General features: G+C 37.3%; 1 pseudogene; it reads left to right on the plus strand.

Moving 5' to 3' along the window:
* The first annotated feature begins 568 nt into the window (after positions 1-568).
* LOC131050593 (NF-X1-type zinc finger protein NFXL1-like) lies at positions 569-14,743 on the plus strand (annotated as a pseudogene).
* The last annotated feature ends 419 nt before the right edge of the window (positions 14,744-15,162 follow it).

Consider the following 15,162-nt stretch of genomic DNA (forward strand, 5'->3'; position numbering starts at 1 on the left):
CACGTTAAAAAGTTTACCTAACACATTGCAGTTTATATAGGAGGGTGCTAGGTATACCCAATTCCTGCAGTCTAAAAAAAAAAAGACAATAAAAGATAATATTAGTTACAATATAATAATATTATAAAAAAATAAGATAATATTAAAATTTAATAATATAATAATATAAGATAATATATAAATAATGCAATATTAATAAAAATGTAGTGTGTGTGTCCCTTATTATGAGAACCACAAAAACAACCTTTAATCTTCTCACTCAATTTCTATGATCCCTAAGACAATTATATATGTTATTTTTAAGGGTATAATATTTAAGCTATTACTTTTAATTTCTATTGTATTTATTTGTTTACAAATTTGTTCAGCGCTTAAATTTAAATATTAAGTTAATTCAAAATATTAATTATTCATCTGCTATAGCATATTATTATATTAATATCCAATAACTTTAAAGACATATTTAACATTAAGAAAGATACTCAACAATATATCAAAACATATATAAATTTTAATTATTATATAACTAATTATATAATCAACAATATGTCTCATTGCCCTCATACTTGCACACTCCTATGTCATCCAGGCCCTTGTCTTCCTTGCACAGCAATGGCTGCACCTCAGCCATGCCCATGTGGTAAAAAAAAACAATTACAAGAAGATGTTCTGATCAGAAATCAGCTGAATCATGTGGACAAGTGTGCGAGCAGCTTCTTACCTGTGGTCGACATCTTTGTGATAAAATATGCCATGAGGGTCCTTGTGGTTCATGCACTATTTTAATAAATGCCTCATGCTTTTGTGGGAAAAAAGAGAACATGATGCTTTGCGGGGACCTGGAGTTCCATGGAGAATTATAGTGGAAAAGTGGTGTGTATGCATGTGAGAATCTTTGCATGAATATGCTCTGCTGTCAAAATCACAATTGCAGCTTGGGATGTCATCCGAGAGAATGCAAAGAATGTGATTTATTACCTGAGAAGTTAAAAACATGCCCCTGTGGTAAAACACAAATACTAAATCAAAGGAAGAGTGGCCTGGATCCTGTGCCAACATGCTCAGAAGTATGTGAAAAGCGTCTTCCTTGTGGGAAACACAAGTGCATAAATTCGTCACCGGGGCATCTGTCCTCCTTGTCTGGTTTCTGTGGATCAGAAATGTCGATGTGGATCTTCTTCCAGAAAAGTCAGTTGTTGGAAAATAACATCAGTCACAGAGGACAACAAAGAATTTTTGTGTGAAAAGGTTTGTGGACAGAAGAAAAACTGTGGTAGACACAGATGCAATGAAAAATGTTGCCCTCTGTCACATCAAGGTCGGTCTGATATTCAAACAGTTGACTGGGATCCACATTTATGTCTTATACCACGCGGAAAAAAGATGAGATGTGGTCAACATTACTCCCAGGAACTTTGCCATAGTGGCTACTGCCCTCCATGTCTTGAAACTACTTTTACTGATCTCTCTTGTGCATGTGGGAAGAGATCAATTCCTCCTCCAGTACCATGTGGAACACCTATTCCTTCATGTGCATATCCTTGCTCCATTCCTCAGCGATATGGACACTCTGCAACTCATAATTGCCATCTTGGAGAGTGCCCTCCTTGCATAGCGAGTTGTAGTACCCCTCCTCGATTGAATTCTTTAGACTCTTATTTTATTATTGTTTACTTTCAGTGGATACATTACCATTATATGTTATTCAGACTTATATGACATTATTTCATGCTTTATTTGATATGTGAGGCATAATTTATTTGTAGTATTTCAGTACTTATGATTTGTGGCATTCTATGGATTATTGCTATGCACTGACACTTTACTTTATCTATACAATGTGTAATTATATGTTGCATGTCTGCAAGTGTATTGGATGCAAGGGGACGATTTTCCTTCACTCACTCTGGTGAGACATTGAACGTCGCGATTCTCCTTCATCGATGTGCGTGCCATGTTTTCTATATTGTATATATGCATGTGTGGTTCGGTGATGCATAATATTGCAAGTACAAGTATCGGGTAGGTACGGGGTATCGTTTCCACCTGGCTTCACAGGTCTAAGCGTGCCTTATATTTGTCCGATGGAAGTGGAGGAGGTAGTAGTTAACCCTAGTTTACCCTGCTACACTCTTGTGAGTGTCGTCAGTTGGTCGTCCTGTCAGTTTGTTCGGTCTTTGTGTATTGTCGTTTGACTTTTTCTGAGTCTTTGCTTGGGGTTTGCTCAATGTGTGTGTTTAGTAGATTTAATTAATTAATTAAATTTATGGAGTTATCTCATAGTTAGTATTTTTGAATTATGTATTTTATGCATTGAGATTTTAAATTCAATTAATTAAAAGAAATTATTAAATTAGGTTGCAGGTTGCATTGTATTAGAAATATATCTTATTTAAATTTTAGTGAAAAATAAATTATATTAATTTCATTTATTGCTTCCTAGAATTTTAAATAATAAATGAATAAAAGAATAAATTAGAATTAAAGTATTGCTTTATTTTCTTTTAAAAAAATTAATTATTTAGCACAAAAAGAAAAAAGAAAAAAGAAAAAAGAAAGGATTATGATTTTTGCTTATTGCATGTTAATTTATCCCTTTGGTGGGAATTAGAAAATAAAATAGAATTCCTTTTTATTACTAAAATTAAATATTAGGTTTTTGGGAAAACTATGTGCAACCTAAAATTTTAGGTTAAAAGGGAATATATCTTTTTCTTTTTGGGAGTACACGAAGAGGGATGCAGAGATTTTGGGTGAAGAAAAAAAAAATCATTTTGGGAAGGAATATTTTGGTTGAAGAAGAAATTATCAGAGGATTGCTGGAAGAGGGATTGGCTTGGAAAACCGATTGCAGGACTGAGCTCTTCCACGTGAATCTTCCAAGAAAGCATCACAGGTTGAGTGGCTTTCTCTAGTTTTGTTTTTCTATTAATAAAAATAAATTAGTTTGTTTGAATCTCCAATCTATGTGTGGAGATTCTCATGTTTATTACTTCTTCCTGTATTATTTAGTTTTGGCATTGTGAAATTATAGGGGGTTATGCTGGCAAAATTTTGCCAGATTTACCCTCCTTTTTTCCATAAAAGTTTCTCTATGTGTGTTCTTCCTGGTTGTAGAAATTTATTAAAAATTGGGTTAAGAAAAATATTGGATTATGGAGGATATTTGTGCAAATAAAAGTGGAGTAGAGTAGGGATGTATTGATTTTTATCGTTGTTGAAAATTAATTTTATTATCCCTGTGAAAATTAATTTTTATCCCTATGAAAATTGATTTTAAAATCTCTCTGGAAATGGATCTTTATATTCTATAAAAATTGATATATTTTTTTATATTCTCTGTTGAATATTTTCCTTAAAAAAAATAAGGGGGTTTGTGAAATTTTTATCTATGTATTTAAATCTGGGAATTTATTAAATTTAATTTTTAAATTTGAAAAAAAATAAAAAAATAAAAAAATGGGTTTATGGGAGGGAGTCGGTAGTTACTATCGATGGTAGCAATGCTACCGTACGGTAGCATTGCTACCAACGGTAGTAGCTGCTACCGACGGTAGCTACCATGCGGTAGCACCTGCTACCGCAAGGTAGCAAATAAAGCTACCAGGATACATTTAATTCGCCCCTGGTTTGCGTGCCTTCGGTATAAATGAAAAATCTGGTTTTTTCTATTTTTGTATTATGTAATATGTGTGTGTGTGTGTGTGTGTGTGTGTGTTTTAAACTTGGGCATTTTATTAATTAAGTTTTATTGATATTTTGCAAATTTCTTTATGTTTTAAATATATATATATATATATATTTTGTAATATGAATATATGTATATGATATATATTTGGTGAATATATATATTAATATACTTATATTATATTATCATATATATAATTAATTCAGAATTTGGTTATTTCCAGAAAAGCTTATATTTTTAGATTCTATATTTATTCTTGGAAATACATTAGGTGGTTAATTTTTATGTGTTTAATTTAGCCTCGTTGATCAAATGACAATTCTTCTTTTCTTTTATCAATGAGATGTATTTTCTGCTTTTCTGAAATATCTGCATTTGCAAGTAATTAATGCTTTTTATTGTTTTAAAAAGATTGCCTGTTATAGGATCTTTAGAATAAAGGGTATTCTCTGGTAAAAACATATTTCGTTGTAAATCTGATTTGACTTATTGTCTTATTACTAAGTTTGTTTTTACCCCTTAGTCAGGTGTCATTGTATAACCCTGTTGATGTGAGCCATTGTGTGTTATGTTTCCAAATGGTCAATCCTAGATTAGTGGTTGTGTATCCTTCACCTGTGGTTTGTCAGGATTAGATATGGCTGTCAGTTTTGCCATAGAGTTCTCGTAGAGAGACCTTTCCTATTAATGTCCTATGAGAGAGAGTGGCTTTCAGGTGAGGGCCACGCCCAATGTGGATGGTAGGATAACCCCTTGAAAGTCAGTTAAGAAGTGATAACCTAATAATTGATTAGGGGGTGGGTAGCTAAAATATTAAACTAAGATAATGTGCCTCCCACATGGTTGAGTTCTTGTATAGGCTTTGGATGTGGTGAGAAGGCCTGGAATGGCAAACCTACCACCTTGTCTTCACGAAAGGATTGGTAGGGTCCGCATGATGCTTAGATGGAGCCGGGGGTTCAGGAGAGGTTACCAGGATAATTCGGGATGGGGTCCGGGACCTATGGAGGCCTACCTAGGGTAACCACCTTAAGCCATGCGATGACACTCTCTCCTTAAAGTCACTAGTGTTTATGAGTTGAGTCACATAGATTTTGTGGACTCATGTTGTACTATCATTTCTTGTTTTGTTTGCTTGCTTGAGGGTCTTCTACTATCTCCCAGCACAGTGGGGTTGTTCCACTTTGGGATCACATGGTCGGGTGGTAGTGCCACTTCCCATCGGATATCCTTGATTGTATCTTCAAGTGAGGAAAGGCTTCGCTGGTGTTTCTTGGTTCGTGTTTCATGTACCAGCTCATGTTCGTGATCATTGTTCAGTTGAGATCTTGTGGTCATTGTATCAAACTTTTATGTAACCTTGGCATTGTAAGTTTTGGATTTTGTGGTATTTTTGGAAGCCATGTATTTATGGATATTGTAATATTATATCAATGGAATGTATGTTAATTCAGTTGCTTTAATCTATTGTATAAATGATCTATGGAAAAATAAATGCATTGGAATACTTTGATTCTTTCAATTTGGAATTTAGATGTATGAGTATGTTTTTAATTAAGCATTTAATTTTCCTAGTTAGATGGATAATTGGATTAACCTGGTGTAGTTGTTTAGTTTCGAATTAATCTTTGTTTGTAACCCTTAGGAAATCATGTGTTAGACTTCCGCTGTGTTATTAAACGTGCAATTGTTATAATTAATGCACTTAATCTTAAAAAAAAAAATATTTCACCCTTTAGTTGCCTAGTTGTGTTGTTTTCCTTTATGGTTTCTGGCGGGGTACTAAATTCGGTATCAGAGCCCAAGTTTCAACACTGGGTACTCTGGGTTGTAGTGAGCCCATTCAACTTTACCTTTTTACTTAGATCTTAATGTTTGTGTTTCCCTTGTTTTATCCTTGCCGTAGATTTGAACCGTTTTCTCTTTTGTAGTGCTAGGTCATGGCTAGGAAAGCTAGGGGAGGTGGCCATATGGGTGGTCGCAATAGAGGAAGAGGTGGGGCACAAGGCCGTGGTTCTGACCGTCACAGTCCTTCACCACCACCCACTCATGTGAGTGTTGAGCCGAAACAGTCTATTCATCAAGATTCACAGCATGCAGGAGAGCAGGTTCTTGAAAGGGAAGAGCTGAGACAAATGTTTCAGGAGGCTCTGACCAGGTTAGGCCCTAGGATTGAGGTTGATCAGCCTAATCATGTTCAGGTTGAGGAGTCGCATCAGCAAGTTCTAGAGAGAGAGAGAGAGAGAGAGAGAGATCACCCAAGAGGAGGGAGATTCCAGCATTCTGAGATCCAACTTCTTTGGGTCACATAAAGGACTTGATGAGGTCCAACCCTCCCTTCTTTGATGGTATGGGTACCGGTCTTGAGGCAGAGACCTGACTTATCAATTTGGATCGGTGTTTCACTATGTTCCTATATAGTAGCAACACCAAGGCGAGATGTGCTATCGTGCGTCTCGATAGTTTTGCTTCGTTCTGGTGGAGATTAGAGGAGGAGAAGATCAGTGTGTGCATTAACACCGTAACATGGGAGCTATTTCTGGAGAGATTCAGGGCACGATTTCTCTCATCCCAGTGGAGTCAGACTCGGGCAGATGAGTTCTACGCTTTGCGTCAGTATGGTATGTTAGTAGACCAGTTTGAGCACAGGTTCTATGAGCTCAAATAGTATGTCGGGATTGGTAACGATGAGGCTATGCTTGTCCAACACTTCTTGAGGGGTTTGAATGACTGCATCAGTGGAGGATTGAGGGTGTTTGAGCCAGCTTTAGTTGAGATAGCCATGGAAAAAGCCAGATTGGTTGAGAAGAACCTTAGTCGTGCACTTGGTGGTCAGTCTGGAGTGCAGATAGGGAGTGCACCTTTCAGTGGGAACAGAGCTCATGGGAATCAGTCCCAATCAATTGCACCATTTAGGACTCCTCAGGCACCCGCTAAGGGTGGACAGCAGCAGCAACAACAACCGTCAAGATCGAAATAGTTCCAGGGCCAGCAGGGTGGCAACTCTCAGTATAGGAAGAACATGAACTGGCAAAGGGGCAGACAAGGCCCTTCAGGGCAGTCCTCGCAGAGTGCATCTCACGCCCCTAGCTGGGGAAGCTTCCAACAGTCTAGTGGGCCGTCAGGTAGTAGAGGAGCTTGCTTCTCTTATGGACAATTTGGTCACATAGCCGCACAATGCCCTCAGCGTTCCCACCATACAGGTAGTCAGAGGCCAGCAGCATCAGAGCCTACAATGGGAGATGCAGGTAGATTCCATAGAATGTTTGCAGCGGTGGATGACTGCCAAGTTGATCATCAGGGTATAGTTATCGAGGTTGCAGGTGTGTTGTGTGGAATTCCTATCTCTGTACTTTTTGATTACGGTGCTTCAGATTCTTTCATTTCTTCATCCATTATGGAGCGGTGCAGACTCGCGTCTGCTAAGCAGGCGGATAGGTGGCAAGTAGAGTTGGCTACAAGTGTTCGTGTTTCTGTAGATGCCTTTATTTATAGTTGTGAGTTGGACCTAGGATCCCTTGTTACTTTAGTTGACCTTCGAGTCATTCCTTTGGGTTCTTATGGAGTTGTGTTGGGGATGGATTGGCTATCATCTCACAGTGCTCATGTAGACTATCGCAAAAAGATAGTGGAGTGTTTAGATGACCTTGGCGGGGAAGTGGAGATTGTTGGAGTTTAGAGACCGATATCCCTATGTATGATTTCTGCTATGCAACTTAAGCGGTGCATGCGTAGAGGGTGTTAGCTTTTTACAGTTACTCTTGAGGATGTGGATGAAAAAGAGAATCGAGAAATCACTCTTGATGGTCACCCTATTCTTCGAGAGTATGTTAATGTGTTTCCATTGGATATTCCCATTATGCCTCCAAAGTGAGACATAGACTTTCACATTGATTTGGTTCCTGGTGCAGAACCTATTTCGAGAGCTCCATATTAGATGACTACTCAGGAGTCGAGTGAGTTGAAGTTGCAGATAGAGGAATTGTTGGCCAAGGGATTCATTCATCCTAGTGTTTCCCCTTGGGGTGCGCCTCTTATCTTCGTTAAGAAAAAGGATGGTTCTCTTCGGTTATGCATTGATTACCGACAACTAAATAAGGTAACCATCCAAAATCGATATCCTTTTCCTCGTATAGATGATCTACTTGATCAAGTAAAGGGAGCCAAAGTGTTCTCTAAGATTGACCTGAAATCTGGGTACCATTAGCTACGCATTCAGGATGCAGATATTCATAAGATAGTGTTTCGTACTCGTCATGGACACTATGTGTTCACAGTGGTGCCATTTGGTTTGATGAACGCGCCTTCAGTTTTCATGAGCCTCATGAATGGGGTTTTTCGTACCTACCTTGATGATTTTTTCCTTGTGTTCTTGGATGACATATTGATTTATTCTAGAACTATGGAAGAGAATGAGGGTCACTTACGTCAGGTATTGCAGTCCTTGAGGGAGAATCAACTTTATGCCAATTTGGCAAAATGTGACTTCTTCTAGTCTGAGGTGAACTATCTTAGTCATGTGGTTTTGGGAGAAGGTGTATCCGTGGATCCTTCAAAGATCCAAGCCATTGTGGATTGGCCAGCATCGACCAATGTTTCAGAAGTTCAGAGTTTTATGGGTTTGGCTAGATATTACCGTCGCTTTGTTCAGGGGTTTTCCCAGATAGGACACCCGATTACTTCTCTTTAGAGGAAGGGGAAGAAGTTTGTTTGGTTAGAGCAGTGTGAGTCATCTTTTCCTACCTTGAAGGAAATCCTTGTCAGTGCTCTGATCTTGGCAGTTCCCGATCCATCTAGAGATTTTATGGTATGCACAGATGCCTCTTTGGAAGGTATAGGTGCAATGCTTATGCAGGATGGACGTGTGGTTGCTTATGAGTCTCGCAAACTCAAGAACCATGAGTTGAATTATCCAGTTCACGATTTAGAGTTGGCAGCTATAGTTCATGCTTTGGTTAGATGGCAACATTTCCTGTTAGGGCGTCGGTTTGAGCTGCATAGTGATCATCGCAGTCTGCAGTATATATTCATGCAACCGAACTTGAATGCTCGACAACGAAGATGGATGGAATTCCTTTGCGAGTATGATTTTGAGGTTTGTTATATTCAGGGGAAAGAGAATGTGGTGGCAGATGCTTTGAGTTGTAGGCGGCATGAAGTTTCAACATTGTCCCTTAGAGTAGACTTGAGAGGGAGGATTCTTGGAGTTCTTTCTTAGGATACTTGGTATCAGGATGTTAGAGCCATGATAGAGTCCAGAAGGCCTTTAAAGGGTAGATTTTCTGGATATAACCTTGAGGCAGATGGACTTCTTCGTCACCTTGGACGAATCTATGTACCTCCTTTGGAGGGTCTTCACGTTTTGATCATGACTGAGGCCCATCGTGCACCTTACTTGGCACATCCAGGTGTCAAGAAGATGCCCGCAGATCTTAGACATATTTATCATTGGGCTAGTATGAAACGCAACATTGCTGATTTTGTGTTGAGATGTTTAGAATGTCAGCGAGTGAAGGCAGAGAATCAACACTCGGTAGGGCTTTTACGACCTAATTTGGTACCGAATTGGAAATGGGATATCATTTCCATGGATTTCATTATTGGGTTTCCTATCTCTTCACGTCTTCATGATGCTATCATGGTCATTGTTGACAAATTGACAAAGGTTGCTCATTTTGTTCCTATTCGAGCTTCCTATATGGTAGCAGTGGTGGCACGAGTCTTCTTGGAAGATGTGGTGAGATTGCATGGGATTCTGAGGTGGATCATCTCTGATAGAGATCCTATCTTTACCTCAACATTGTGGACCTCACTTCAGCATGCTTTGGGGACTCAGTTGAACTTTAGTTCAGCGTATCACCCAGAGATAGATGGTTAGACCGAGCGAGTGAATCAAGTTTTGGAGGACATGCTTCGCATGTATGTTATGGACCAGCAGTCGCGCTGGGAGGATTATATCTATCTAGCGAAGTTTTCTTATAACAATGGATATCACATATCCATAGGTATGTACCCCTTTCAGGCATTGTATGGTCATCCTTGCCGCACTCCTTTGAGTTGGGATCAGCTAGAGGATAGGGTGCTTATAGGATCGGATATTCTTTGAGAGATGGAGTAGCAGGTTGAGCGGATTCGTGAGCATTTGGTAACTGCACAGGATAGACAGAAGAAGTATGTAGATGCTCATAGGGTAGACCGTCAGTTTTCTATTGGTGACCGTGTGTTTTTGAGAGTGTGTCCACGGAAGAGTCTGATCCATTATGGAAAGGGTTCTAAGTTGGCGTCTCGGTTTGCTGGCCCTTTTGAGATCCTTGAGAGGATAGGACCTGTTGCCTACCGTCTTGCCTTGCCACCGAGTCTATCCCGCATCCATGATGTCTTTCATGTTTCAGTTCTGCTACCTTATCATCTTGATGTGACACATGTTCTTGATTGGAAATCTTTGCAGGTCGAGGACAGGAAGCTTTCCATGGAGCCCATGTGCATTCTTCAACGTCGGGATTTGACCCTCAAGGGTCGCACCTTCGACCAGGTAAGGGTCCTATGGGACCCAAATGATGAGACCTCGGCGACCTGGGAGGATGTAGCAAAGATGAGAGAGCTTTATTCTTATCTGTTTTAGGCTTCCAGGAGCAAGCCTAGTTTGGGGGGGAGGGGGGGAGAATGTAGTACCTCTCCCTGATTAAACTCTTTAGACTCTTATTTTAGTATTGTTTACTTTCAGTGGATACATTACTATTATGTGTTATTCAGACTTATATGACATTATTTCATGCTTTATTTGATATGTGAGGCATAATTTATTTGTAGTATTTCAGTACTTATGATTTGTGGCATTCTATGGATTATTGCTATGTACTGACACTTTACTTTATCTATGCAACGTGTAATTATGTGTTGCGTGTCTACGAGTGTATTGGATGCAAGGGGATGATTTTCCTTCACTCAGTCCGGTGAGACAGGGAACGTCACGATTCTCCTTCATTGGTGTGTGTGTCATGTTTTCTATATTGTATATATGCATGTGTGGTTCGGTGATGCAGAATATTGCAGGTACAAGTACCGGGTAGATACGGGGTATCATCTCCACCTAGCTTCACTGGTTTGAGCATGCCTTATATTTGTCCGATGGAAGTGGAGGAGGTAGTAGTTGACCCTATTTTACCCAATTACACTCTTGTGAGTGTCGTCAGTTAGTTGTCTTGTTAGTTTGTTCGGCCTTCATGTATTGTCGTTTAACTTTTTCTGAGTCTTTCCTTGGGGTTTGCTCAGTGTGTGTGATTAGTAGATTTAATTAATTAATTAAATTTATGGAGTTATCTCATAGTTAGTATTTTTGAATTATGTATTTATGCATTGAGATTTTAAATTTAATTGATTAAAAGAAATTATTAAATTAGGTTGCAAGTTGCATTGTATTAGAAATATATCTTATTTAAATTTTAGTGAAAAATAAATTAGATTAATTTCATTTATTGTTTCCTAGAATTTTAAATAATAAATGAATAAAAGAATAAATTAGAATTAAAGTATTGCTTTATTTTCTTTTAAGAAAATTAATTATTTAGCACCAGAAAAAAAGAAAAAAAGAAAGTATTATGATTTTTTCTTATTGCATGTTAATTTATCCCTTAGGTGGAAATTAGAAAAGAAAATGAAATTCCTTTTTATTACTAAAATTAAATATTAGGTTTTTTGGGAAAAATATGTGCAACCTAAAATTTTAGGTTAAAAGGGAATATATCTTTTTCTTTTTGGGAGTACACAGAGAGGGAGGCAGAGATTTTGGGTGAAGAAAAAAAAAATCATTTTAGGAAGGAATATTTTGGTTGAAGAAGAAATTATCAGAGGATTGCTGGAAGAGGGATTGGCTTGGAAAACTGGTTGCAGGACTAAGCTCTTCCAGGTGAATCTTCCAAGAAAGCGTCACAGGTTGGGTGGCATTGTCTGGTTTGGTTTTTCTATTGATAAAAATAAATTAGTTTGTTTGAATCTCCAATCTATGTGTGAAGATTCTCATGTTTATTACTTCTTCATGTATTATTTAGTTTTGGCATTGTGAAATTATAGGGGGTTATGCTAGCAAAATTTTGCCAGATTCACCCTCCTTTGTTCCATAAAAGTTTCTCTATGTGTGTTCTTCCTAGTTGTAGAAATTTATTAAAAATTGGGTTAAGAAAAATATTGGATTATGGAGGATATTTGTGCAAATAAAAGTGGAGTGGAGTGGGGATGCATTGATTTTTATCTCTGTTGAAAATTAATTTTATTATCTCTGTGAAAATTAATTTTTATCCCTGGGAAAATTGATTTTTAAATCTCTGTGGAAATGGATCTTTATATTCTGTAAAAATTGATATTTTTTTTTATATTCTCTATTGAATATTTTCCTTAAAAAAAATAAGGGGGTTTGTGAAATTTTTATCTATGTATTTAAATCTGGGCATTTATTAAATTAAATTTTTTAATTTAAAAAAAAATATAAAAATATAAAAATGGGTTTATGGGAGGGAGTCGGTAGTTACTACCGACGGTAGCAGTACTACTGACGGTAGTAGCTGCTACCGACCGTAGTACCTGCTATCGTAAGGTAGCAGTGCTACCGACGGTAGCTACCATGAGGTAGCACCTGCTACCGTAAGGTAGCAATAAAGCTACCAGGACACATTTAATTCGCCCCTGGTTTGCGTGCCTTCAGCATAAATGAAAAATTCGGTTTTTACTATTTTTGTGTTATGTTAAATATATATATGTGTGTGTGTGTGTGTTTTAAACTTGGGCATTTTATTAATTAAGTTTTATTAATATTTTGTAAATTTCTTTATGTTTTAATTTATTTATATATTTTGTAATATGAATATATGTATATGATATATATTTGGTGAATATATATATATATATATATATATATATATATATATATATTAATATACTTATATTATATTATCATATATATAATTAATTCAGAATTTGGTTATTTCCAAAAAAGCTTATATTTTTAGATTCTATATTTATTCTTGGAAATATATTAGGTGGTTAATTTTTATGTGTTTAATTTAGCCTCATTGATCAAATGACAATTCTGCTTTTCTTTTATCAATGAGATGTATTTTCTACTTTTCTGGAATATCTGCATTTGCAAGTAATTAATGCTTTTTACTGTTTTAAAAAGATTGTCTCTTATAGGATCTTTAGAATAAATGGTATTCTCTGGTAAAAGCATATTTTGTTGTAAATCTGATTTGAGTTATTGTCTTGTTACTAAGTTTGTTTTTACCCCTTAGTCAGGTGTCGTTGTATAACCCTGTTGATGTGAGCCATTGTGTGTTATGTCTCCAAATGGTCAATCCTGGGTTAATGATTGTGTATCCTTCACATGTGGTTTGTCAGGATTATATATGGTTGTTAGTTTCGCCATAGAGTTCTCGTAGAGAGACCTTTCCTGTTAGTGTCCTATGAGAGAGAGTGGCTTTCGGGCGGGGGTCGTGCCCAAAGTGGATGGCAGGATAACCCCTCAAAAGTCAGTTAAGAAGTGATAACCTAATAATTGATTAGGGGGTGGGTAGCTAAAATATTAAACTAAGATAATGTGCCTCGCACATGGTTGAGTGCTTGTATAGGCTCAGGATGTGGTGAGAAGGCCTGGAATGGCAAACCTACCACCTTGCCTTCACGAAAGGATTGGTAGGGTCTGCATGATGCTTAGATGGAGCTGGGGGTTCGGGAGAGGCTACTATGATAACCTAGGATGGGGGCTGGGACCTATGGAGGCCTACCTAGGGTAACCACCTTAAGCCATGCGAAGACACTCTCTCCTTAGAGTCACTAGTGTTTATGAGTTAAGTCACATGGATTTTGTGGAGTCATGTTATACTGTCATTTCTTGTCTTGTTTGCTTGCTTGAGGGTCTTCTACTATCTCCCAGCATGGTGGAGTGGTTCCATTTGGGATCACATGATCGGGTGGTAGTGCCACTTCCCATCGGATATCCTTGATTGTATCTTCAAGCAAGGAAAGGCTTCGTTGGTGTTTCTTGGTTTGTGGTTCATGTACCAGCTCATGTTTGTGATCATTGTTCAGTTGAGATCTTGTGGTCATTGTATCAAACTTTTATGTAACCTTGGCATTGTAAGTTTTGGATTTTGTGGTATTTTTGGAAGCCATGTATTTATGGATATTGTAATATTATATCAATGGAATGTATGTTAATTCAGTTGCTTTAATCTTTTGTATAAATGATCTATGGAAAAAGAAATGCATTGGAATACTTTGGTTCTTTCAATATGGAATTTAGATGTATGAGTATGTTTTTAATTAAGCATTTAATTTTCCTTGTTAGATGGATAATTGGATTAATCTGGTGTAGTTGTTTAGTTTTGAATTAATCTTCATTGGTAACCCTTAGGAAATCATGTGTTAGACTTCCGCTATGTTATTAAACATGCAATTGTTATAATTAATGCACTTAATCTTAAAAAAAATAAAATTCACCCTTTAGTTGCCTAGTTGTGTTGTTTTCCTTTAGGGTTTCTGGCGGGGCACCACACGAGTGCTACAAAAACATGTATAGGAAGTCATGTAATCATTAGAAATGTTCTATGTGGTTCACGAGAAACAAGATGCAATAATCTTTGTGGGAAAACAAGGCAATGCGGAATGGATGCTTGTACTAGGACATGCCATATACCACCTTGTGACATAGTTTCCTTGAAAAGTTCATTATCTAAAGCCAGAATCTCATGTGGGAAAACTTGTGGAGCTACTTGTAGAGATTGCAAAGATATGTGTATTTCTCTGTGTCACCCATCTAGGCCTTGCCCTGATACCAGATGCACATTTCCAGTGACTATTACTTGCTCATGTGGTCGAATGACAACAAAAGTTCCATGTGATGCCGGAGGTAACAATAATGGAGCTGATCCAGTCTTTGAAGCTTCTATTTATCAAAAATTTCAGCCAATGGAGTCACATTTGACTAGAGTTCCAATGGGCCAGAGAAAGCTTGCATGTGATGATGAATGTGCAAAGTTGGAGAATTGTGAAAAATTTAATTAAATCTATTTCTTTTAATTTGATTGTTTCTTCTAAATTTTGACACTCATAATAGATGCAAGTTCCTTGACAATCATTATGATAGAATTTATCTCTATGCTAAGATTCATGTAGTTCAATGAATAAGGTCGTTCACATTCTAAATAATATTGCTGGAGGCCTTTGTTTGCTAGCTTCATAAGAATCTTCACCAAGTAAGATTTTGGTTAAACAAAATATCACCTTCCATGTCTTTTCCCTTAACTTTTGAATCCTATGCCAAACAAACTCTTTATGACTTTTATCATTTACTTTGTCTCTTCAATATGTAACCATTTACTTGTTTGGATAGGACTTTTTCAACCCCCAAACTAAATCTTACCATCTTCAAAATCCTCCTCTGCCACAACATCTATATATAGAAAACAAAACCAACTTTACAT

The sequence above is a fragment of the Cryptomeria japonica genome, chromosome 8, assembly GCF_030272615.1.
Source record: "Cryptomeria japonica chromosome 8, Sugi_1.0, whole genome shotgun sequence".
Classification (NCBI taxonomy): domain Eukaryota; kingdom Viridiplantae; phylum Streptophyta; class Pinopsida; order Cupressales; family Cupressaceae; genus Cryptomeria; species Cryptomeria japonica.